The 26,434-nt window shown below is 37.0% G+C and overlaps 1 protein-coding gene across 3 annotated transcripts in view; it reads left to right on the forward strand.

Annotated features, from left to right (window-relative positions):
* The window catches only part of LOC140171517 (uncharacterized), a 128,659-nt gene that overhangs the window by 89,536 nt on the left and 12,689 nt on the right, over positions 1 to 26,434 (forward strand). Inside the window, exon 9 of one of the 3 annotated variants that reach the window (XR_011861613.1) lies at positions 24,563 to 24,630. The exons of the other annotated variants lie outside the window; for them this stretch is intronic. The gene's annotated coding sequence lies outside the window, so the exon portion shown is untranslated. The remainder of the gene's footprint in view (positions 1 to 24,562; positions 24,631 to 26,434) is intronic. 3 annotated transcript variants of the gene reach the window in all.

Genomic DNA, 26,434 nt, shown 5'->3' on the forward strand with positions numbered 1-26,434 from the left:
AGAACTTGTTTTCACGTTGATGGATTAAAAATGTGTTCAGTTTATTTTATATTGAAATATATATCCTATGTAAATGTAATAAAAATCAAGCCAGCTCAATACGTGTCCTGTTTCTACCAGAAGTCAGTTTGACTGAAATTCCTTCCCACAATACAATAAGCTTATCACATATAACAAAGGAGATGGATTCACCTCAAAGTTAACTCTATTGTTATGCAATACACCTATTACCTTAGGGGAAGAAATTTCGGTCAAACTAACTTCCAGTAGAGAAACATAGGATTGGGAAGGATCTTACCTGATTACTTGATTCCGTGCTTTGATGCTTGTATGTGTTGAAATGCATGGGAAACTATACTATGAAGTGCATGTGTCACACTTGTGTTCAAAGGTTAGAAATGATGCACAATACATGCAGTGAAATTTTTTTCAAAAGACATACAGCATTTCCACTCGCCTCAGGAGCTGTATATAAAAGTGACCAATCCTTACAGAATGGATGATATCTCACACCACCTCACGTTTCTGGGATTTAGGTGAAGGTTCTTAAAGGCCCTTTCAGTGATTTCACAGGAACATTTAAAAAAAATGGAAATTTGTCAGAGTTGCTTAGAAATAAAGAATAAGTCTACAGAATTTCATTAAACCACTTTTCCCCTGAATACATCGACAAATTAGTCAAAAAACAGAAGTTTTAGAAAGGTTTTCTACTTCAACTCAGATCGACTCGAGAAAATCGAGATTTTTGTACAGTGCGCCACCAATCGACTGGAAAAACTTCCTAGTCCAGTGTTTCTAACACGGGGAAGTAGAGTCTAAATTGATTTAAAACAGACGCTTAATTTTTGTAGTAGAAAACAAAATAAGCAATTAAACATGTTAAAGGTCACCGAGGCAAACTAACGGTCAATTCAAATATGAAAAACAGTTAAAATTGTGTATTTTGTTTAAAATAGTAGCTACTGATGTAATAAGTAGTAGAAACAATACGCAACGCGTGTTGGTGCGTGGAGAGTGAGCTTCTTTCGATCTCGAGTCGGACTTTTGTACTGTCAGTATCAAAAGTCCAGAATCATGCAAATGCTTTATTTTGTCTAAAATACACGGCTTTCGACCGAACCACTAGCAGGCTATGTTAGCACATCTATGCCAATTACAAAGGTACCAAAATCTGAATTTTGATGATTTTTACGATCGTCCGGATGAGCAAATCACTGAATAGGCCTTTAATGCATCAAATGATTGATTTAATATGATGAGCAGTGAGGTACCATCAGCACAAAGATGATACACAAGACAGATACAGACTTATCATCGCCACATTGCTAAGATTCCCCAGGTATCCATATATATATCATTTCATAAAGGGGTCAGTGACTATTGGCCAACGTACCTGTCAACGGCTATTAAAAAGCACATAAATCATTTTTGAAGAATGGGGTCAAATATGACTAGTCCGACTAAAAGTTTTTAATATGAACCTGAAATTATGATGATGTCCATGAGATGATGCTACCTACATAGTACAGTGCCAAACAATTCTATCTATGAGGGCACAATTCTTTAACCCTAATAGACTTGTGTACTTATGGAATGACCTGTGACTACTTTGTGTGCCACAAACTCATACCCAACAACGTGAGGTCACTTTTTGAGGCTTGGTTGTTGCGTGGAGAGGATGGAACGATGCCATAGGAAATGAGAGCATTTTGATCCCGGGATTTTGATGTTATTTCTGTGACACAATTATTAAGAGGAAAACAAGTTTGATGAGTATTGAACATGATATCTATTTCATATTGCCTAAAGTAAAGGTCATATCTAGAACAGAGAACCTTGTCATATCCCATCATGCATTATTCTAGTAGTTCTATAAACCAGTGATCAGATTGATGATCTCAAGGTTGTGGGTTCGACTCACATTGCGCCCCCAGGCATGTTGCAATGTATGTCCCAGTAGCTTCATAAACCAGCGCACTACTAGGAGTAGGCTGGGTGTGGACACGCGGTAGGAGTAGTGAAAATATTTGTGGAATTTTTATCAATGTTAGCGTAAGATTATGCTGGGTGTAACTCAAAATGTGAACACGACTCATGTCCACCCAGGTTTCCAATTTGGGAGCTGTTTAGGGTATTCGCACTGGAGCCATTTTTGTTGGCAGCCTTATGGTGTGCTATATCCTTGTGGGAACAGAATAAATGTAAACACTTTGAGAAATTGAAAAGGCGCATCAAATTCAGGCACCTGTTGATAACACATAATTTTGAATAATAAAGACAATTGCTTTGACTGAAGGTTTTGGATAATGATTACAATACGCCTGTTGATTTTTGTTGTTATTTTTGGGTGCTTGTCGTCGGCGTTGGGCAGGAAAACCTCCTATACAATGTATGTATTTGTGTCCCTTGAACATGTTTAACAAAACTGCCAAGAGGTTACATAGGTGGCTTTGCCTCATGTTCAGGGGCCAGTGATACATGTTTTTTCCCAATGCATTATGGGAAGGCATGATATTCTGATCTGGTTCATATTGTAGCTACATAAATTTTGTGCTCACAGACCAGAGTGCTTTGTCTATAGAGCTAGTGAGAATCCAGGATCGCGGAAAATTACATGTTATCTGCAGAATTTGACTTTCATGTGGAATTAACAATTATGTGCTGATTTCTGCGGATAAGCTATTTTAAATTAATTTTAAGGAAATCAGATTTTGGCTTGAGTGTATCTATATCTGAAAGAAGGTTAAACAAACCAATCATCAGTGTTCGAATTAAGGAAGAATAAATGGTTGTCCCACGGACAACCAGGTTACAATTTCTGGTTGTCCGTACTTGGAATATTACCATATCGGCTAAAAGATACACATACAAGGTGAGTTTTGGCTACAGATTTATGGTTGTCCGGCGGACAACCGAATCAGTATTTTTGGTTGTCCGGTGACATTTTTAGTTGTCCCGGGCGAACGGACAACCAAAATTTCGAACGCTGCCAATCATCTTCAATACATCAAGAAAGAAACAATGGTGGCGCCACATACAGGGGGCATGTCCCCCGTCAGTACTCTTGTTCCCCCATAGTCACCCCCACCGGCCTCCCCAGTAAAAACCTAGAATTACGAAAAATCGTCACTTTTTGCAGCAAAATTGGTTGACTTTGCAGCAAAATTGGTTGATTTTGACTCTCCTGAATTTCACTTTGTCCCCATGCCCCCCCGCAAATAAAAAAAAGAAAGAAAAAGGCGGAGATTCAGTGAAAATCTTTTCTTCTTGACAATCATGTTTTGGATGCATTATGAATGTATTTCAGGAACAAGTTATCAGGAAATCAACCAACATAGAAAAGAAATGCCCGGGAACGTAAGGATGATTTCTTTGATGTGTGGATTGCTGCATATTTAACTAATCACTATGGACCACAAGAGCCTCATCCCAATGGCATAGTCAATAACCTTAATTACATATTCTATTACCCCTACGACCCATTATTCAAAATCGCGCACTGTGATTGGTTGAAACGCGTCACGTGAAAGACCATTAATTAGCAATAAAGTGGCCAGGGCAACGAGCTTTATGTTCTTCTTGCATCACGGCGCACAGCAAAGCGCGATGCAGTATTTTAGCGTCGTTACGCATTCTACGCAAAGTATTACGCTTGTTTACGCGTTCTGCAATACGAGCTATCATGTGCTTTGGCTACGCGTAGGCGCTACACCATGAGGTAAACAACTTGAAATATTTGGGCAAAAAAGTGATATTTTCTCTTTAAATCGCACTATTATGTGGTAATAGAATAGAAATAAAGGGTGCAGCATTATCCTTTACGCAAAATAATGTGTCCTCGGCAGTAAAATGTTTAAATAATGGGTTCGGCTGCGCCTCACCCATTATTTACGCTTTTACTGCCTCGACACATTATTTGCGTAAAGGATAATGCATTACCCTTTATTTCTTAAATCATAGTGCAAAATTTGACCTCAAGTTGCAGAGTAAGAGTTTTTGTACCCAAATTTTCAAAGGTCATTCATATTGCCTAAAGTAAAGGTCATATCTAGAGCAAATGTACAAATGTATTGGGGTTTAAGAACTGTTCCCCTGATAGATGAGCATGTTTTGGATCCAAGTGAATATCGTGTGCGAATATCAGGGTCAAAAATGCGCATTCCCCTTGCTCCTAGCTTAGTCTCTTTCTGCAACATCCAGGTCAGATTCATCTATTATTTACTGTGACCAAAAGAGGCGATAAAGAGGTTAAACATGACGCTGCCAGGACTTGGCATGATGAGATCCTTTTTATATGGTGTACTAATTCTGATAATTAAAATAAAGGAAAAACACACTACATAACACTTAGAGTTAGGGGCAACAGTCTCTGTGACTATTTTTTTTCATTTTGTGTAAGAAGTTTTGGAGCACTATAGTAGGCTACATGTAAGTTACTGACCTTCCCATGAGTGAAAAATGGCTTAAAGAAAGCTGGAAAAACAACACACTAATGTGTACCCTCTTAATACCAGCAGAAATCCTTTCCTGCCCAATTCTGTTCTGATCCCACTTGTTGGATGTCGAAGGCAAAGATCTTTAAGCAGGACCTATTTCGGTCCAGACCAATTAATTACGAGTGATGCGGGTTGCTTAGTAATGATGTGTTAACCACTGCGGTCTATGTTAAGTGCATGTCCAAACAGTTGTTTTTATAACAGCCTTGCAACAGGAAGTAATTGCTGTTATTATTTTTACATTATTACCCACACTTCTTTCCGGGAGGGATGGATGATCTTAGTATGAAAATGCTTAGAGGGATGTGTCATGAACAAGCACTTTCAGCGTATCAATGACACCTTTTTTGGGGTATAGGCTTCAGTGTGTTAATGACACATTTTTGGTGTATAGGCATGCATGGGAAAATGTTTTATTTCTTCCAATTCTAGTGCAAAATATTGCTTTTAAAGCAGCATGAATGGTGAAATGTTTGCAAGATTTAAGATTGGAAACATGTCGCACAATTTGGGCTTCTAGTATAGCTATTGGTGATTATTCTCTCTAACATTATTTTGTTATAATCACAGATCCTGAAGGGAAATTCTCTCTGGATCTACAACCATCGTTTTATCAGAATCAGAATATAGGTTAATCCATCAAAACTATGGAAACTACAGATCCAACTACTTGCAACAAGTAACCCCTTCTGCCACTCAGAACCTCTATTTGTGACTTTGTCATCTTGCTCTTTGGAGTAATTCTGTTTCATCAAATTTTCATCATGAAGCCCAAGGTCTATCTCAAGATTATACTACTAGATATGTGGATCAGTAGCAGATCCAGTCATGTTTTAGGGGGCACCCCTTGTATTTTTGACAAAATCATCTGCTAAATCAGCTCACACTAGACAATTGTTGGGTCATTTCAAGTCAATTTCTAAAGTTTGTAAGAATCCAAATCCAATAAAATGCAGTTTGAAAACGTGTTTGACAAATTTTGTTCCCACATTTGACATGTATTCTGCTGATGACATACAACTAGATGATAATACAACTATTCCTAAAGGTAGCCAACTTCAATACAAAGGAAACTTAACCTAATGTTGTATGCCATGTTTGCCATGGTTTTATGTTATGTGGATGTAGGTCATAGTGTGTCTATAATAACATGGATATAATGTTAACTGGATCCAGTTTTGTCTGTATCCGTGGGCAGGATCATTTTCAAATTGTATATGTCAGTGTAAATGCTCTGCTCCAAGTTTTGATGCAGATGGGGAGATGCATATAATATGCCAGTATGTATAGTGTATTACCCTTCCCAGCATCCTTTGCAACATGATGCATCACCTCATTGCATCAAATAACACCCTTATTACTTTGTACAGGTTCCCTTTGTTTTCATTATTGAGAATAGACTGGCTAAACATGGGTCGATAGTCAAGAAATAATGCATATTTTGCAAGATCTGGATGTTCTCTGTTCATTGAGGTACATTTTGTCACTATCGACCCATGTTGCACTAGATAGCATAGAAAATTGAAATGGGAGAAATGCATTATGGGAAGTGTAAAATATCATCTCTTTGATGTAGTAACATTTTACCATGCATAGAAATGGCCTAATTTTCACTGGCATAGTTCAATACCCTCTCATTGCAATCATAGCTCAAAATGTGACCTCAAGTTGTGGAGTATCAATTTTTGTACCCAACAAATTCAAAGGTCATTCTATGACTATACAAACATATTAGGGTCAAATAACTGTGCTGTGATGGATGAGCATGCTTGCGCTCCTAGAGTGTATTTATTCCTGGAGGAGCACTCACTTCCTAAGTCGGGATTCTTTCATATCATTTTGCCAATTTAACATGTGGGTGCGCAATTATGCAGGTGCCTAGATTGGTTAATTGGAGGAAGAAATGCATTACCAGCATTTCGTTTACTGATTCAGTGCATCTAAATTGAAATCGGGTGTTTTGCTCTCTTTAAGAATGGTTTATCAACATAGTTTCATCTTCATTATTCTTTGTCATTATTATCATGATCATTATTGTCTTCTTTTTCATCATTATCTTCTTCATCTGCATCTTCAGTTCATCTTCATCTCTATCTCCATCCCCAACTCATTCTCCATCTATCTCCATCTTCATCTCCATCTCCATCCCCGACTCCATCTCCATCTATATTATCTCCATCTCCATCTCTATCCCCAACTCCATCTCCATCTATATTATCTCCATCTCCCATCTCCATCTTCATCTTCATTTCCATCTCCATCTATATTATCCCCATCTCCATCTCCATCTATATTATCTCCATCTTCCATCTCCATCTTCATCTTCATCTTCATCTCCATCTCCATCTCTATTATCTACATCTCCATCTCCATCTCCATCCCCAAATCCATCTCCATCTATATTATCTCCATCTCCCATCTTCATCTCCATCTCCCATCTCCCATCTTCATCTCCGTCTCCATCTCCATCTATATTATCTCCATCTCCATCCCCAACTCCATCTCCATCTATATTATCTCCATCTCCATCTTCATCTCCATCTCCATCTATATTATCTATATTATCTCCATCTCCATCCCCAACTCCATCTCCACCTATATTATCTCCATCTCCATTTTCATCTCCATCTCCATCATCTCCATCTCCATCACCATCCCCGACTCCATCTCCATCTATATTATCTCCATCTCCATCTCCATCTTCATCTTCATCTTCATCTCCATCTCCGTCTATATTATCTCCATCTTCATCTCCATCTTCACCTTCACTTTCACCTCCATCTCCACCTCCATCTCCATCTCCATCCTCATCTTCATCCTCATCATAATCCTCATCTTCAGATCTAATCTGTACATAAGTATGTTGTTCTGGTTCTTGTTGGTTGAATTGACATTTTGTACTAGATATTAATAAGTCAATTTTGAATTTTGACCAGTGATATGCTTGGGGGAAGCGCAGCATTTTACATTAAGATTGTTAGCCAGGAGTGCAACACAGTTGTATGGAAAGATAGAAAGAAATATAATAAAAAATATCAGCATCGGAACCACATGAAATTTGTCATTGGATATGAATAAAAAAAGGTTACAGAAATATCCCAGTGATATGCTCCTTCAAATTGAATGTCCCAAATTTTGACATTACCAAATTTGAATTTCACTTTTTGTATTTTTAGATAACAATTTACTGTCATAAATATGATATATTACCCAAATTACACTCACTGGCTGTCAACATTATCACAAGTTGTGTTAACCTAGAATTACATGATTTGGAGACATGTTCTAGAATTTTGATTAAATAATAGTGAAATTTATATGGTAGACTTGATAGTCACTTGCTGCTTCAGATTGGCAGAAATGAAGTTTATTATTTTTTGCTGATATTTAAGTTTAATATGTTTTGATTTTATTTCTAAAATGTATCTCACTGTATCACTGGTTGTAACATGGATATAATTCTGTGCATAAATTTTGGACATTTTTTTATAACATAGTAGTTGCTCTCTTTCTTGAGTGTTTCAATAAGTTGTTTCTCCGTGTCAATCCATGAAAGGATATTAATTACCATCATAGGAGCCAGTGCATAGGGCCTTGCAGCACGCTTGCCTGAAATTTGGACCGCTTTTGGCAACTTTCTGTCAAAATTTCCTTCCTATGTTTTGAAAACAGACTTATGAGGGTGAATTTGATATGGTAGATGACATATCAACAGTGCACAAGTTTCCCCTTCTTGTTAATTAAAGCAGGTCCTGGAATTTTGGGATACATTCACTTATCAACTTGCATCCAGAAATATTTTTAGACTAGATGTATAACCCTTACTTCACTGTGCTTTGGCAAAGGGAATGGAAAGAAGGGTGGAATAAAGAGGGAAGATGAACAAAGAAGTTAGTTGAACCCCAGACTTAGAAAGTTATGGAATTTCAAAATTGAAAATCTTTGGACGTGGGTGACCTGAATCAAGTATTTGCATGTTTGATACAAAATTGTGTGGATGCATGATACAGAATGTAAGTATGCATGACAAAAATCATCCATGCATGTATGCCCAAACCCTATTTGAAAACCCAAATGACAAAGGTCTGTAAATTGTCAATTTAATTAAATAAAACTTTGTATCTTCATAAACTGGCCTCAAAAAGAAACTTATAATTTTTTCACAAGGTCATATCTTAAAATCCTTTCCATAAAAATGAACAAAAATTACACACAGGATTACTTCAATACTCTACTCTAAACACATGTCAGTAATCAAGCAATTGTCCAACTGACACAACAGTATAATGCACTGACTTGGAACAGCTTCTGGGACCACATTCACAGCCGAATAATTGGAACCCAGCAAAAGTAATCCTGTGTGCAATTTTTGTTCATTTTTATGGACAGGATTTTAAGATATGACCTTGTGACAAATTATAAGTTTCTTTTTGAGGCCAGTTTACTTAGCTCAAGAATTTAAATTTCCCAACAATTAGTATTACTCTGCAATTGCTTACAAGTTTCAATTTAATGACACAGACAGCCCATCTGTTTTATTCGTACATTTTTTGTGTAGGGCCATCACTAAGCAATTGCCTCATCCTCGTTTGGCTATTCTTGTTGAAATCCATACACCCCCTATGGAAGACAAAACCTTAATCTTCCACACAGGGAGTGTGAATTTCAAATGGTGATACCTGAATGAGCGACTCCATTTGAAATCTACACTCCCTGTGTGGGAGAATAAGGTTATTTCTTCCACAGGGGTGTATGGATTCAAATTAGAATAGCGCATTCACTCCCCTCATCATCTCTCTATTTATATTGTGTGGGTTATCTAAATATGGAATGTTGACTTAATGTTTGGTGATGTTCAATGCCATAGCATTGTCTCGTAGCCATCAAACTTGCATGATAGATCAAACAACTTGAAATTCATGTTACAACTGGATGAGGAGGAATTTCAAGTCATGCTAATTTTATAGCTATACTTTGTTCAGCTTATAAATTTGACATAAAATATTTGGTTTAAGCCTGAATTCAGGCTTTTTTGGTCCAAATTTCTGCACTTTCTTTAATTTCAGCCTGTTTTTGGCATTTTTAGCCTAATTTTGCACACTTTTTCAGGCTTTTTCAAACTGTTCAGGTTTTTTCATGGATGATCGTTCTCATGCCTGCTAAAGTCTCAACTTACTCTCTCATAAATGCACCCCAACCCGCACCAGTCACACATACATTGTAGCGCATTGGTACTGCTCCAGACTGCATGCACACCATTCTAATCCACACTGTTAACATTTTTGCCTATTATAAGTCGAATAAAGTATAGTAATTAGGCAAAAAAAAAAAAAAAAAAAAGTTTGTCTCACGAACCAGCGCGCAATAAGTATGTGAAAAAAAATACAGCGCGTTTGTCTACGCGCTGACCGCCTTTTTAAAGGTTTTTTTTTTTTTTTCCCCCGATTTTTCCGGTTCCCGATAGTTCGACCAACGTAGTAAAAATGAATTCCTCAATGTCAGAAAACCATCGAAAATGTCAGGCAGCGCGTATGCCATTAGTGTTGCAGATAGCCCGTAACCCACACCGTAGCCTCAGTCTCGCTAGTTTCACGCCATCCTTGCCACGGCACGGAGCGTATTAAGCCGACGAAGCAAAGTGGATGCAATATAAAAGGACTTAGCCTACGGAGAACTCTGCGATCGAGTGAAGCCATGTTGTTTTCATAAATTTTTGTATTTTTTGTAGGCCTAGCTGTTTTTAACGAATTTTTTACCGTTTATTTCAACATGATTGTTCGTATTCAGTATAGTTAAAACAGGGGGACTGTGCTGAGGAATTGGGCACTGCATCGGTGCGCCGATTCGGTTACTCTGAATGCCCTAAAAAATGAGTTGGTGTCGGGGCGAAGCTGTAACCCGTATTTTCCGGCAATTGAGCCGTTTTACCTACAATGTCGACCGGCTCTGATGAAAGCTGGTATGAGCCAGACGGATAAAGACCACTTGTAGTTTTCCAATACCTGTCTTGTGATTTTCATTTGTCTCAGGCTAAAAAAAACAAACAAAAACAAAAAAAAAAAGCATTAGCATAGCTTCTAAACCAAAAAAAAAAAAAAAAAAAAAAAAAAGCATAGCACTAAGATTTTTTGGCAAATGTTCGTGAGACAAACCTTTTTTTTTTTTTTTTTTTAGTAGACATTATGACATATAAAAATAGGGAACCATACACAAAAGATGTAAGAGGCGTTTTAGGTCAATTTGGGGTGCTGAGTTCAAATCCGCTGCATCTAAAATTGTTAATTTGGGTGAAAGTGGTAACTGCTCATTTTAAAGGGACAGTACCAAATGCACAGATCAATTTTAAAATTGCTAAAATCTTGGTGAAAACCAATCTAATGTATTGCTGTGGCCATGTGGATTCAGAAAAAAAGTATAGTTTGACCTATCTGTGATGCACTGTTCTCAAGTTATAAGCGAAAAAGTGAAATGACATATTTTGTCCTCCACAGGGATCAACATTGAAAATTTGAAAAAAAATTACATTAAGAATAGTTTTGACCAATTTTGAAAGTTGACTACTGTATTGGGTAGTGTCCCTTAAAATGTAATTTTGGCCACCTGAAACACTTGAACTTGATGAAGTAATATTGTTTCTGGTTCAACCTTTTCTTGAGCACTTTTGGCTTGGTCCCTCATTAAGAACTTATGCTACAGCCACATTTCTGGTTTCTCAACCAACATCAACACAAAAGTTGCTTCTTCAGTACATCGATCAATGTGTGTTTTAATCATCTTTCTCATAACATTGTTACTTTCAAAAAGTGGTTTTTGTTATATATCTTGTAAACAAATTTGAAATGACAGGACTTCCTGAAGAATCTTTCCCAGATAACCAATAGATAATCAGTGTGTTGCTCACATAGAGATATGTTCTATGGGCTTGCAATCACTAGATAGCAAATACCGAGAGCAAATATCACAATGTTTCATGACAACAGTTCTTGAACCCCAATAGACTTGTGCACTAATGAAGTGACCTATGGATACTTTGGGTACAAAAACTCATACTCCAAAACTTGAGGTCAAGTTCTGAGCAAGGATTGTGTGATACAGGTTAATTAACTTTGCCCCTGAAAATGAGACCATTTGAACTCACAATATAATATCTTTACATCCAGGGTTGGGAATGCTTGTGACTCATTTCCTATAAATATATTAGGACTAATTTGAAAATTTGTTCTAGCAATTTGCTGTGACCTCTCATGGCCTTAAAGATTTATTTAAAAATATTAATAATACTAAAAACAGACAGACTAGTCTGACATATACTACATCCCCCAGTTGTCACATTTGGCTAGGGTTGATAGGGTCCATAGATAGTTGCCTTGACCAAAAGGTGAATCTTCAGCTTTTGTGACTGGACATGTACGGCTGCTTACTCTTGAACCGTGAAATTCAATTTATATCATCATTTTGATATAATGCTTACACCAGGTGTGTGTACAACAACTGTGTCAACAATATTATAAACATACGCTGTCTAATTTAATGTTTATGGAAGCTGTCCCAACGGCAGATTTCAGAATGACGATGATGCTTTTACTAAATAGGCGATGGCAGTTCATTTTGCAGTGTGCGTTAATTTGTCTGTGAGAAATTGGCCAATTTAATTTAATTTCTAATTTTTGTTTAAAAACAGTTCATTAGAAAAAAACTTGTTTTAAAAGCATTTGTTTTATGAATTGTGTGATTAGCACATTACATTAGTGAAAATATTTCATTATGTGCAGTGGAATGTAAGTTTTGAAAGTTTCTCCCAAGCTTATTTATATGACAGATTTTGAATTGGGATAAAAATTGCATTTGATAATATGTCTGAGCACATTTTTTTTACCTTTTATACAATACCATGATAAGTGTTCAGTCTGTGACTCTCACAATTTTGGTGCAGTATGAGGTAAGGCCCAAGTGAATTGCCATATTTAATGAAAATTGGGTGTTTTTTTTTCAAAATTGGGCCATTGTTAAGAAGAAAAAAACTTCATTTGGCATACCAAATTCTAGGATGAGTGAACACTGATCTATATGCTTTAAATAAATAAGCTTCCCAGTTGAGTTTGGCAACATTATGGAGGTCTTTACTCTTGAATCTAAGCTAATGTAGAAACTAAATAACTGAAAATTCAACAGTCCCACAAAAAAGGAGACATTTAGGCTGATTTATTGAATCATTAACTATAAATGTAACATTTAACATTCAAATCCCAGGGTAAGACCAAATGGGTTATTCTGTTTAATATCCATCACCCCACTGAAGAATAGTTTGGAATTCCAACCAAATTCAGTAGTTCAAATTAGTCCAGATCCTGTAATTTTTATCCATAAAAAAGTGGAAAAGACTTGGAAGATTTTGCAATTCCAAACAGAAGTGTCTAATTTTCAGCCAAATTGTGCAAAATCAACTGAATTTTATAAATTTCAACAATCTTCAACAGGGATTTAACATAAACTAGCAAAATGTTCAAACTGGATTGAACTTAAGGTTCAAGTGGAAGTGAGATGACAGTGAAATCTATCACAGGGGGTGTGGGGAATAAATGGAATAGCGTATTTTGCTGCACTCAGAACAGTAGTCAAACCTCTCTCCAGATAGCATTGAACACAAGATAATTATCTAGAAATCGTCACAACCCATGCCAACAGCGACAGTATCAGGAATGCAAATTACTTGACTTCCTTATCATTATAATTTTGAAGAATATCGTGAAAGATTGCAATTATAAGAATGCGTCTGTTTGATGAGTTTTAAAGAAATCTGCTCGAAAGTTGAAAGATAACTTTTCTTGATCAAATTTTTTACTGATACTTTTGATCGAGTCCCTGATTGACATGGGTGTATCTATGATTGCTCCATAACCCTTGAGGCCTGTCATCAAGGGAAAAAAAGTTAAATTTGTGTCAAAAATATAAGTAAATCAACTCAAGATCTTCTAATATTCTTTAAAAAATTGTCTATAAATAGGATTCTTGAAATCTATTAGATGGGCCTGTATGTCATGTGTCAATTAATCCTGAAACAACGGGGCTCCTCCCCTCCCCTGAGTGTACACAATTGTTCACTTTTGTGTCTGTATGTATGCCCAATTGACAAAAGAGATCCCTTATGCCCCAATGTGAAGGACCTGATGTCACAAATTTTAGGTACCAGCAATTAGGAACTTCCAGTCTGGAATAATGCTATTATATACCAATTTCAGCAGCACAGCCACTGAAAATATTGGTCTGTAATTAATGTGCATGTATAAGGCAAGTAGGATGGCAGTTTTTAGCCAATTAACTAAAAACTGCATTTCTTTATATTAATAATGAGCTAAGGGTAGCCTAAAAGGCAGAAAAGACAACTAGAGCTACTGTGGCTCACGAGCCACGAATGTCAGGCGATGACTTCTGATTGACCTCATTTGACCTTTGACCTCGGGTAAACGTGAGTTGACTACTCATGCTATCTCAAATCAAGGATAATTTGCATCACATTTAAGCCCAATCGATCGGGCCTATTTTAACATTTGACCTCATTTGACATTTGACCTTTCCTGTCCTGTAACCTTTTATGACCTTTACGGTTTTATACTCCCCAAGTGTCAGGGATCATTTCCGCAAGTTGTTACAGCCTGATCGGAGCAATATTTAATTTGACCTGACCTTTGACCTCAGATGACCTTTATGGTTTCATACTCCCCAAGTGTCGGGGATCATTTTCCCTAAGTTACAGCCCAATCGAGCAACTTTAAATTTGACCTGACCTTTGACCTTGCATGACCTTTTTAGTTTTATACTCATGAAGTGTCAGAAATTGGTTTCCCTGAGTTACAGGCCAATTGGAGCAACTTTAAATTTGACCTGACCTTTGACCTCAGTTGACCTTTGCGGTTTTATACTCCTCATGTGTCAAGGATCATTTATAATTAAAGACAGAGATAAATGCAATTTATCGCGTCTGATGTCACTGTCAATTACGATCCTTGATTGGTTTACACAGGTTAATCAGCGCGTAAAGGGAAGACCGATCTATCTGGTGCTGATCGGAGAAAAGGAATAGCAGCAAATGGCGAAAAAGTTCGTACTTTTACAAGGCAAAAAGCAGCTTTTCTAGGGATTGTGGACATGGTGCCTTCACCAAAGAAAGTTTCTAACTATAAAGCCCTAACTTTTGAGATGGTTTGCATGTCGAAAGGTGCAAAATCAACAATAAGGCGCCCGGTTATAAATCCGCGTTCAGCAAGTCATCATCACGACACTTGTAAACAAACCGTGCTCGAGTTTGATTGACAGGTGACGTCAGACGCGATAAATTGTCTTTATCTTTGTCTTTCATTATACCCCGAGTTACAGCCCAATCGAAGCAACTTAAAATTTGACCTGACCTTTGACCTCACACGACCTTTGCGGTTTTATACTCCCCAATTGTCAGGGATCATTTTTCCAAGTTACAGCCCGATCGAGCAACTTTAAATTTGACCTGACCTTTGACCTCGCATGACCTTTGTGGTTTCATACTCCCCAATTGTCAGGGATCATTTTCCGAATTTACAGCACTATCGAGCAACTTTAAATTTGACCTGACCTTTGACCTCACATGACCTTTGCGGTTACATACTCCCCAAGTGTCAGGGATCATTTCCCCAGAGTTACTGCCCCATCGGAGCAGCTGTAACATTTGACCTTGGATGACCATAGCTGATGTTTCATGATCCCCTTATGATTATTATATATAAGTTTTAGCCCAATCGGACAAATTTCAAAATTTGCCCGCAGCCCCCCCCCACAGACCCGAGTACTGGTATTCACTATTATTGCTATATAGCATTTACCATTATAGCCTTAGTGTGTATGTATTGATTTTCATAAATGCATCATGGGAAGGAATATAATTTGACCACCATCCCCACCGCACAAGCAACTATATAGCATTTATCACATACCTTTAGTGTGTATTTTCATAAATGCATCATGTGATAGCATCATTTCCAAACCTTTAGTGTGTATTTTCATAAATGCATCATGGGATAGCATAATTTCCAAACCTAACAACTCTTACCTCTTATTATCAAAATACCAGCACAATATTTACTGTTAATTTTCCTGGAAACTTAAAACCACACCAGTAGACATGCCCAAGCATGCAACGAAACTATATGCTTATCTCTTGTTATCAAATAGCTGTTTCCCTGTACAAGGTTGCTGCCTAAATGATAGCTGCTTCATTACATTTCACGCAAATATTTTCACAAAATGACCCTATTAAGCCTTACATGAACTTTGACCCCAATCTGTGGTACAACTTATTTGAAGCTTGGGCCAGCGGTTCTTGCTGACCATGTTTGGTGGTCATAGCATGTCATTTAAAGGAGAAGTAGCATTATTAAGATTTTCACAAAATGACCCCTAATAACCCTTACATGACCTTTGACCCCTATCGGTGTAGAAGTTATATTAAGCTTGGGTCAGTGCTTCTTGTGGCCAAGTTTGGTCAAAATTGGTGCAAGCGTCTGGCACTAGTAGCAATTTTTGGTTTCACTAAAGAAGAAAGAAGATTTGAGAGCTTCACAGTATATCAGGCGGATAAATCCGCCTGACATAAAAAGACAGAACTGTCATGTGGACTGTCATGAAACATGATGGATCATAAAAAAGAGTGATCCTAAAAATGCCACCACCCAAACTAATTACAAGGCATCTTCTGCATTGAAGCTGGCTTTCCCTTTAAAGGGAATTTTTATTAAAAGCCTGTGTTCAAGCTCTGACTTACACTTGGTGGCCCAAATGGATACAAGATCAAGATTCTCTTGTCTGCATTGAATTTGACTGCTTGGTGCCAGAAGTGGGTAAGTGCAATAGCTGCCCTGTGAACATTTGACAATTTACACAGCTATAAATGGCAGCTATTGCACTTACCCACTGCTGGCACTGAGCAGTCAAATTGTCAGATTTTCATTTGCTGTATTCATATTCATGCACACTGTAGAGATGAATGCAAATTAAAAACTTCGGTCGAAGTTTTGCCACAAGTTTAAAAAAATAACGGTTAGTTCATGAAAAAGAAGAAGTGAAATTTAGCAAAACGCAACGAGGTTTATTTGCCCGTAAGAGAGCTCTATTGTTCCGCTATTGTATCCGCTATTGTATCCACTATTGTATTCTATTCATAAAAGCTACTGCAAGAATCGCGGCAATCCCTGATATTGCTGATGTCTACCGCCAGCGTTTAGCATTTATTAACAATCAAAATTATCCCATACTCTTACATTTATAGTCTTATTCTCACCTTTTATATAATATTAAGAAATTGCAATTATGAAAACTACAAACTTTGAAAGTGAAAATATATTTACCATCGAAAATATATCATACTTAAATTCTATAGAGTCTATAATATATCCAACCCAGAAGTGCCCATTTATTTAAATTGTTGTAATAGCGCCCAAATATCCCCACAAATATCTTATACACGATTTTATTGATTCATTTTGGGCTAAATCAAAAGTCAGAAGTAGTTAAAAGGGCAACATCCTCACCATTACTTGCTGCTTTACAAATTATCCTCGCTTGACCAAACACGCAGTAATACGTTGATCGAAAAACCTAGCGTGGTTGTCTTAACAATGCAAAAGAGATGTACAGCTTACCCACTAATACTAGCTCATTTACAAAAACCTATTGAACAGTTACGTAGTCCATCGATAGTGCGGACACTCTTCACTCGCAAACCACCAAAATTTGTGCTATTTTGGCGTTGGAAAAGAAATCTCGTGAATAGAGTGCCCTCTCTACTATCTGCCTACATGTTTACGTTCTAGAAATGCCAACTAAAATCATCCAACAACTTCATTTTAAGAATTATTTTAGTATAGAAATCAATAGGAACAGAAAGAGTATGGTCTACACATTCCAGGAAAATGTTTTATTTGTTTCTTCCGCCATTCTATATTTCCCTACAATTATCACATTTTTTCTCCAAAATCCTATGTAAATGATTCTCCACGCTACGCAAAAATTATGTGCGATAAATCATACAAATTTGCCACAATTTTACATCACTTTAGACAGTATTGCAATATCTTGATGATTTTAGGCATTTTCAACGGCAACTTGAGTATATTCAGAAATCAAATATCGCGCCAAGGGATGACACTCTTATTCACGCATTCGTTTACAACGCAAACGCGTGTCGAATCCCGTTGGTTTGCGACCAATGATATGTCCGCACCCTGGATTTATTCATCCCTGGTATGAATTATTTATTAGGTTTGTCAAGGCAATAACCACGATCCGCTTTGTAATAATATAAAAGCACTTGCAATAGAATCCCGCTGAGTTCAATGAACTGCGCCCTGAAACCGATGGAGAGGTGCCCCATAAAGAAGCTATTCCATTGACCTCTATTAACAGGTCAGTGAGCTCTCCATACACAAATGAACAAGTACAATAGGACAAGGCCAGCACCTATTACTAGGGATGCCCACTCTCAATACAGTTTCCACTAGAACGATTTTTCATTCACTGTGTGCGTGCACTCACACACGTATTGTCTATGGAGAAACTGATCGATACAAGAAATCCCAGGCATGTTAAATGGCGTACATACTTGTTTTGATCCAAATGTAGGCCTATATCAGGGTGTTTCAAGAAATTCCTGATTCCACCAGAAAACATTCACCAAACTTTTTCCTGTTTGGTCAGTAAATAGAGAGGACCTTCCTGCATGAAGAGATCAACTTTTTTAATGAAAAATTTAATGAGATGAGAACTACAACAGGTTGAAGTGACACCATTCCGTGCATCAGGTGATCAACCGCAATTATCTCCGCATTTGGCGCGACTCCGACAAGCAAACTTACATACCCATAAAATTTAACTATTTATGAAGACAAAATGTGTAGGATGTTAAGAATGTTTAAGCCTACCGCGGCCCATCTCAAATCATGCACTTCCCGTGCACTTCTCACTACCATGTCCATTTCATAGGGAGTATAAAAACCGGGGACCATCATGGCTTCCATGCACACAGTGTATTGCTCAATGTAGTAAAGATAACCTTTGAGTTGGAGTAAATTTCTCAAAATTGGTAGTGATTAATGTTACCAAACTTATGCCATGATGAAATATAATAATTTTTGAAGATAAAATGTGCTGACCTTAAAAGATTGAACAATGTTTAAGACTACCGCTTTTCATTTGAAATAATGCACTTATTGTTCATCTCCTCTATGGAGATATTTTCCATGGCGGCCATCTATGATCATGCTTGAGGTTTCAACAAACAAACCATGGGTTTTGAGGTCTTATAGTTTTTGTTGTATGTCAACAAAATCGATTAAATTTTCAGGATGATCTTATTTTCATGTTGTTATAAGCAAATATAATGTTCCAGATAAGATAGTTAATAAATACATTAAGAAAAAGTACCTTAAAGTTGCACTTTCTGTTAGTATTCCTTTTGGACTTTAACTTTTTAACATGTTCTAGCAGCCCTATATAAAACCGTGACACTCGAAAGGCCATATCTCTGGAATGAAACGTCCGATTAAGATTATTTAAACGCCAAAATGTTTCTTTCATCAATTCCCATCCACTAAGTTAGGTCTGAATCAATTTAAAAGTACTTCAATTTTTAGTGGACATGCCTACTATTACCTGCTTTGTAACATGTTATTTTGAAGTCGTGAAGATTAGTAATCGTCTGTGCATATGAACTGCGCATTTATGATGCAAAATATTAGTTCTATATAATATAAAATTACAAATACTGGTATTATGATACACGGTATAGGTGATATATAAAACGACTAATAAAATCATGTCATCATGGCGTCATGTCAAAGGTTCATTATATCCCGTATGTTTGTCTAAATTCATATATATATTTGAAAAAAAAGTCTACACCCATTTAATATGTACTCAGGTGGAACCTTGCCTTTTTAATTTTCATTTCTTTTATGTAACAAATTCAGGTTTTTCCATTACGCAGGGCCGCCGGCAATACAAATTTAATGCTAACATTGAATGAACGCAGAATCAAGAATGGGCGTTTCTAGTACATACAGCGTCTGACTCTAACTGAGGACCTAGCCTAAGTCCCATGGGCTCCAAGAGTGGCTCTCCATACACACATGAACAAATACAATGACGGGTCGCCATTGCACTCCATACACAAATGATCAAATACAATGGAGAGTCCGACTGCCATGCAAATGAGCCAAGTGCCCTCTCAAGGGTCTGCTCTGTGATATCACACTGATCAGACTGATCTTTATGTTATTACAGCGAGGCTCACATACAATGTTCAACACAAAGTGAACGATGTTATAACTTGGAGGGCTAACAAACCAACACCGCCAAATTCGACTGACGTGTGAACAACGTGGGATGCTATGAGGAAATTGAATACTCGTTGTCTGATCATGCATGTGTGTTTATGGTTCGGATAGCGGTTACTTAGCAACTCTCGTTCCGCCTTGGGTTTATTGAATACACTCTATATAAAGTCATCAATATGTCGTTTCCAGTCCTTGGCTGAACTATTGGGTTCAGCTATTAATTTTTTGAATAATTCTGTTAACCCCATAGCATTAAAAACTAGTATTTTGATAAATAAAATAGCTGGATGCGGTATGCAGCTGATTGGGGTGGTTACGGGTCGTTAAAACCACTAACCGATGAAATATGGATATCCAACTAGTTTGCCCAAGCAGGGTACAAAAGAACCGCTAACCGCTGAAATATGGATATCCAACTAGTTTGCCCTCGGAGCTTCAAAAACCACTCACCCGAAATATGGATATCCAACTAGTTTGCCCTTGGGCTACAAAAGCACCATTAACCGCGAAATATGGATATCCAACTAGTTCACCTCGCATGGCTACAAAGAACCACTTAGCGCGCAATATTTTTTACCTCAAAAAAGAATTAATATCTACCAAAAAACGTTTCAAAACGTAAAAAGCGGCCAAAGTTTAAAAAATCTTTCCTGTGTGGCTTTTCACCCTTTTTTAAACTTGGTCCCATTTAGTAAAGTAGTATTAACATGAAGAATGAGTCCTAATTTCTACATGCAACAATATACTCTTATAGGTTTAAGACTGTTCGAAAGCGGTGCAATATGACGTAGGCTACCGTATGTATTATCAAAAACATTTCAAGGTTTATGTTTTATTATATTGCGTGATCATAAAGAGTAGTAGAGTATTATATATACTTAGCAAATTGACTGTGTGTCAACCTGCTACATATAGGCCCTACATCTGTACATAAGGCGCAGAATCGCATACATGACGATGAAGAATTTAACAAAGTGAGTATTTGCTACAAAATACATTATAACGCTATACTGGAAAAAAAACTTCAATTACGCATACGAACATTAATTCATTTGCTCTACAAAATAAACATTGACAACTAAGAAAACCAACAAGTAGCCTATAGATGACTTCAGTATGGGTCTTTAAAACTTTCATAAATGGGACCAAGTTTAAAAAAGGGTGAAAAGCCACACAGGAAAGATTTTTTAAACTTTGGCCGCTTTTTACGTTTTGAAACGTTTTTTGGTAGATTACATTGTAGGATAATTATACAGAAAAACATATCCGTACTTGTGCTCCTGAAGCAATCTACATACTTGTGCTCCTGGAGCACTTTACATTGTCAATATCTCATAGTTGCTTGATATAATTTTTCCTGAATGACTTTCCAGCATGTGAATGATATTCAAATTGTCATTAAAAAAAGGAAGAAAAAAATTTCGATGACAATTCAAACATTTTGTTTTCTGATAACTGCATGCTATTAATGGGAATGGCATATCTATGTCATGGTACACATGGTAGGTTTCATTGTAACAGGCCATACAAGATTTTATAAACCCTTTACGAAATAGTGTTACAGGCAGGCAGAAAAAGGTAATATGTGTAATTTTAGACTGCAAGCTTTTAAAAAGCCATATGATTTATTGATTTGAGGAATGTTATTTTTCCATTTTTATATTTCAGTTTTCATTAAAAATCCTATTTTAATATCCTCTCTCTTTTATTCACACACATGCAGCAGACAACTAGTCCAAGTCGCTGGACCCATTTCTGTCCTCTGTTCTTTATAATAGTCATACAACATCAAAATGGAGCCATTATGACACTGAGAACTTAGAAAGCCAGGGATTAAACCATAGAATATCTAAGTACTGGCGTTAAGTGGTTCCTTATCTGTTGGGCCGGGGAGGGGAGGGGGAGTGGTGGAGATACCCAAATTTGGTTTGGGTACGGTTGCATTTCTGAAAATCTGAGAGTGGATTCATATTTATACTATTTTTCCAAGAAACTTGCCCATTTTACAAGAATCCGAGTCCCAGATTTTTGACCTCATTTAAGATAACTTCATGACATTTTAAAAACATTTTGAAATTATTTTGGAATTTGGGCTTCAATTAGAAGAAATTAGGGTATTTGTTTCAAAAAGTTAGAAAAAATACAAATTTTTATATCAAAATTGACCTAGAAAAGGGGGATCATTGTTACCGGTATACCATAGGCCCGAAAATGAGACCCATATTTGCAATACGTCCTTGTAAGGTCATGGGTACCCCCCACCCACCCAGAGGTAATAGGGAAAGAGTAAAATTTGGGCCGTGTACATCAGACTAGACACCAAAAGGCATGTAAAATACCAATCACCCTTATCCATTAGTTTTGCCATTCTAGCGCTCCTTTCGCCAATAAAGCAGGTGAAAAAGTATAGCACCATGATAGTGCCATCATCATGCTCACCTCTCTATGTAACTCGCTTTCAATTATTTGAAATTAGAGTGGTCTCTATTTCCTGCTCACTCATAATCCTCCAATGTTGTTGTTGATAACGGCCGAAATTGACCATTAGTAAGGGTAATTATATAGTTTGATGTTTTTAGTGTGTTTTGCTTGAGGTGTACACACATTAATGCATACTGCAATTTACTGGAATGTAGATCGGAGGATGTAGGATGCATTTATGTAGTTTATATCCTTAACATGATAGTAATTGAGAATAATTTAAATTACCTTCAACACTACATGTTTATTTCGCTTACCGGGAACACTTTCGATGAACTTCCTCGTCGTCAGCGGATAGCCAATGTAGTTAGCTCTGGTGCTTTTTTTGGAAACGGATAGAGATCAACCTGATTAGATGACGTCACACTACAAGAACATGTAAATGCGACCAAGAACATGCGTCAAATAGACTGGGATAATATGAAAGTACTAGTGAAAGAAACAAAAGACTTTCCTAGGACGGTCCTGGAAGTTATCCAGACCAAGAAGCAAGGAACTGAACCGAGACACAGGATTGGAACTAGATCCTGTGTGGGACAGCCTGATCAAACCCAGTGGCAGGAATTTTCAGACTCTCTGGTGACATCATCTAGTGTGACGTCATTTGATCAGGTTCAGGTCTCTAGCCGCTTTCTAAGAAAAATATCCGAGCTAACAACATTGGCTGACCAGTGGCGCATGCAAAGGGGGGCAGGGAGGCCACTCTTGTTGGTTATTCAGAGGATTCGGCGAAAAAACGTTAAAAACATCCAAATTTGCTCCTAATTACTCCATTTGGGGGAACTGAACAACCTGGCCCCACCACTTTCAATGTGCTGCGCACGCCACTGCGGCTGACAAGGAGAAAGTTAATCGAAAGCGCTCCTAGTAAATGGAATAATCAAGTTGTGTTTAATTTGAATTATTGTCATTTTATTACCACTAAGTATGAATCTGCAATTCTATATGTGACTCCTCGCCACAACTGAGCCCGGATGTCGCCAATCATCATTTTTGAGATATTCAACCAAAATATTCTGCTTGAAATTAGCTTTAAAATGATGTATATCATGTCTATAGTACTTGACATTTAAGTAGTGAAAAATCAATAAAACAGTCAATAAATCCTTTCTTTCCTATTGTTTATTGTTAAGTTCGATGGAGCATATCTCAATAGTGGCACTGGCGACATCCGGGCTCAGTTGTGGCGAGGAGTCACATATGATAGTAATTGATCGTTGGATTGATGCAAAGTCAGATAATAATTGGACATTTATGCTTTCATTTGAGCTTGAAAATATTGTGACTTCTCAAGTTCAGGTTCAAGTTTATTTCACCATCATATCATAATTATATACAGTAACAAAAAGTCGAGAAAAGGATGGTAGGACAATCACAAGAGCAAAGCTCGAAAGATGTGATTATCTTCTCTCTAGTCCGAAGGGTCTGTAGTCCGAAGGGTCGCTAGTCCGAAAACCAAATAAAGTTCGCTAATCCGAGGGTTCTCTAGTCTGAATATAGAACAAGGGTTAGGGTTAGGGTTAGCAAGCCTTATTTTAGAGAGAACCCGATGTTCGGATTTTCAGAATTCGGACTAGCGAATTGTAAATTACATGTTTGAACTAGTGAACCTTCGGACTAAGGAGCCTTCGGACTAGGAAACCTCAGGACTAGAGAGTTGTCACCAAAAATACATTATATATTGAATATGATGTTAGTGTTCACATCATGCACAAAAACGATGTGTTATGTATATTTTTAAATTACTTATTCACCATAAAGAAGTATATATCACTTGTATTGTGTATCTAAGATGTAATTGGTAAATATGAGAATAAGTTAAGTTATTTTACAATACTGACACCATCCCTTGTATAAGCAAGTAAGGTGCAGGCCTCAAAATTCAATTTTTAAGGGCACTCATTTCCATGGCCGGTGCACGAAGGCAACTATATGTACTGAAGGATACTTAGAAATTGAGGGCACCAAAACCATGGACAATGGAAACCATGGCAACAGAGGCCATGGTTTTAGTGCCTTCCTGAATTTCAAGACATACCGGTAGTAAAGCCTACATCTTAATAACACCTTTAAATTTTCCCCCTTGTTCATTTTGTGTGCATCATAAAAATATTTATCTGCATTTTATACTTTTCTCTTGGCCAAAAATGCCCCTGGCTGCCCCTTTTAACCTCATGCCCTCGTTCATGCCCCTCCTCCATGTATGTTGTCCGCCCGGCCCTGCAGTGTTATCCCCTCATCAAAGGCGCCAACCCTAGCCAGGCAAAGCTCCTCAAATATCGAAGTGAAGTCAGGTAAATATCACATCAAAAGTTAACTTTTTGCTTTGTTTATGTCGTTGTTATTATTCTGTTTTCGCTCTTGGTTTGATTGCTTTTCTCGTTGCAGTTTGTTGCTTTCTCTGTGCCTTTCAGTTAGCTTAGAGTTGATTGATGAACTTTTATGTAGGGTAAATGCACTTTTGGGCAGACTTCAATATTATGGTGATGGATTTTATCTGGTTTTGAAATTTGCACAAAAAACAAGAAATGCCTTTAAAAAAGACATTGCTGACATTTTAGTATTTTGACATGTGGAATAAAGTAGAGGTTGTTACAAGTAGACAAGTTACCTTTAATTATAGTAAAGTATTAAGCAAAAAATAGCTGTTTAACAGCAAAGCGTGGCTTTTTAATAGAAAAAAGGTAAACGGCAAAGTTGAAATAACATCAAATGCCAAATTCATGCTGTGAATAGTAGTAGTAGTATTAGCATACTAGCATCACATAGTTGATGGTAATTAGGCTTACACCATTCACCAAGCACATTATTTGCCACATCCTATGCAATATCACATCACTTGATGCACTATTTTGTTCACAGAATGTTTAGGATAGCAGAAAATGTTTGAATGCTGATTTGGAATATACTAATTAAATTGATATTTATAATTTGATATTTCACTTTATTAGCTAATTAGTATTCATGCTTTCATAAAACCACACTTGCTTTATCAAACTACACTTTTCAAACTTTTGTTTCAAATTAACATTACATCAATATTATTATTTTAAAACTATGCTTTTCCAACTTTTGTTTGAAACATTACATCAATATTTTTATTTTAAATTTACCTGAGTTTGGTATTTATAAGTTGCTATACTTTCAGGTACTTTGTTGTGTCCTGTCATATATATTTACCAAAACTTTCTTTTATTATGTTGTAATTCTGTTTGATATTAATTATTTATTTCAGTTTGTCTGCACTGGGCTCCTTTGTCTAGGAATAGTAAATATCACGGGTATATAAGTTTCTCTCATTTGATTTGTTCGATTTTTGGTGGCTGGAATAATGACATGCCATCTGCATTGCAGATATATCTGAAATTGACATTGACACTGTATGTTTTAGAGGAAGTGTTAAAGAGGAAGCCCCGCCAGAGCAGTTCTTCTGTTGTGAACCAAACCAGCCTGGTTATCAAATTAATCAGTGACAAGGTTATCGCTGAATTTGGCAGGTGCTAATTGATGCAATAACATTAAAACATCAATTAGCACCTGAGATAACCTTGTCACTGATTAATTTGATAACCAGGCAGGTTTGGTTCACCTCAGAAGAACTGTTATGGCGGGCTTACTCTTTAAGACTGAGCAAATTTAGGCTGAGTTTGCTATTATAGAGAAAACAAAGACTCCTGCCAATACAATGACTTGTAACCTGCGCAATGAATGCCATCAGTGTCAACTTGGGAAGAAAATCAATTTAACATAACATGCATGTGATCGAAAGTATGCAAGATTCCCTATTTAATGGTGCAAACCCCAGCACAGCAATGAGCATGTTATGTCTATTATTCCATTTTCATCTTCATACACCCAAGTCTATGACTTTTGGCTATTCTATTTGGGCAATTCCATTTGAAATCCATACACCCCCTATGGAAGACCTTAATCAAAGGGGGTATAGACTTCAAATGGAACACCCATTCAGGTATTCCACATTTGAAATTCACACTCCCTGTTTGGAAGATTAAAGTTGTATCTTCCATAGGGAGTGGATGAATTTGAAATGGAACAGCCCATCAAAAATCTGCAACTTAATCCTAGATGAGAGCGTAA

The sequence above is a fragment of the Amphiura filiformis genome, chromosome 15, assembly GCF_039555335.1.
Source record: "Amphiura filiformis chromosome 15, Afil_fr2py, whole genome shotgun sequence".
NCBI classification, from domain to species: Eukaryota; Metazoa; Echinodermata; class Ophiuroidea; order Amphilepidida; family Amphiuridae; genus Amphiura; species Amphiura filiformis.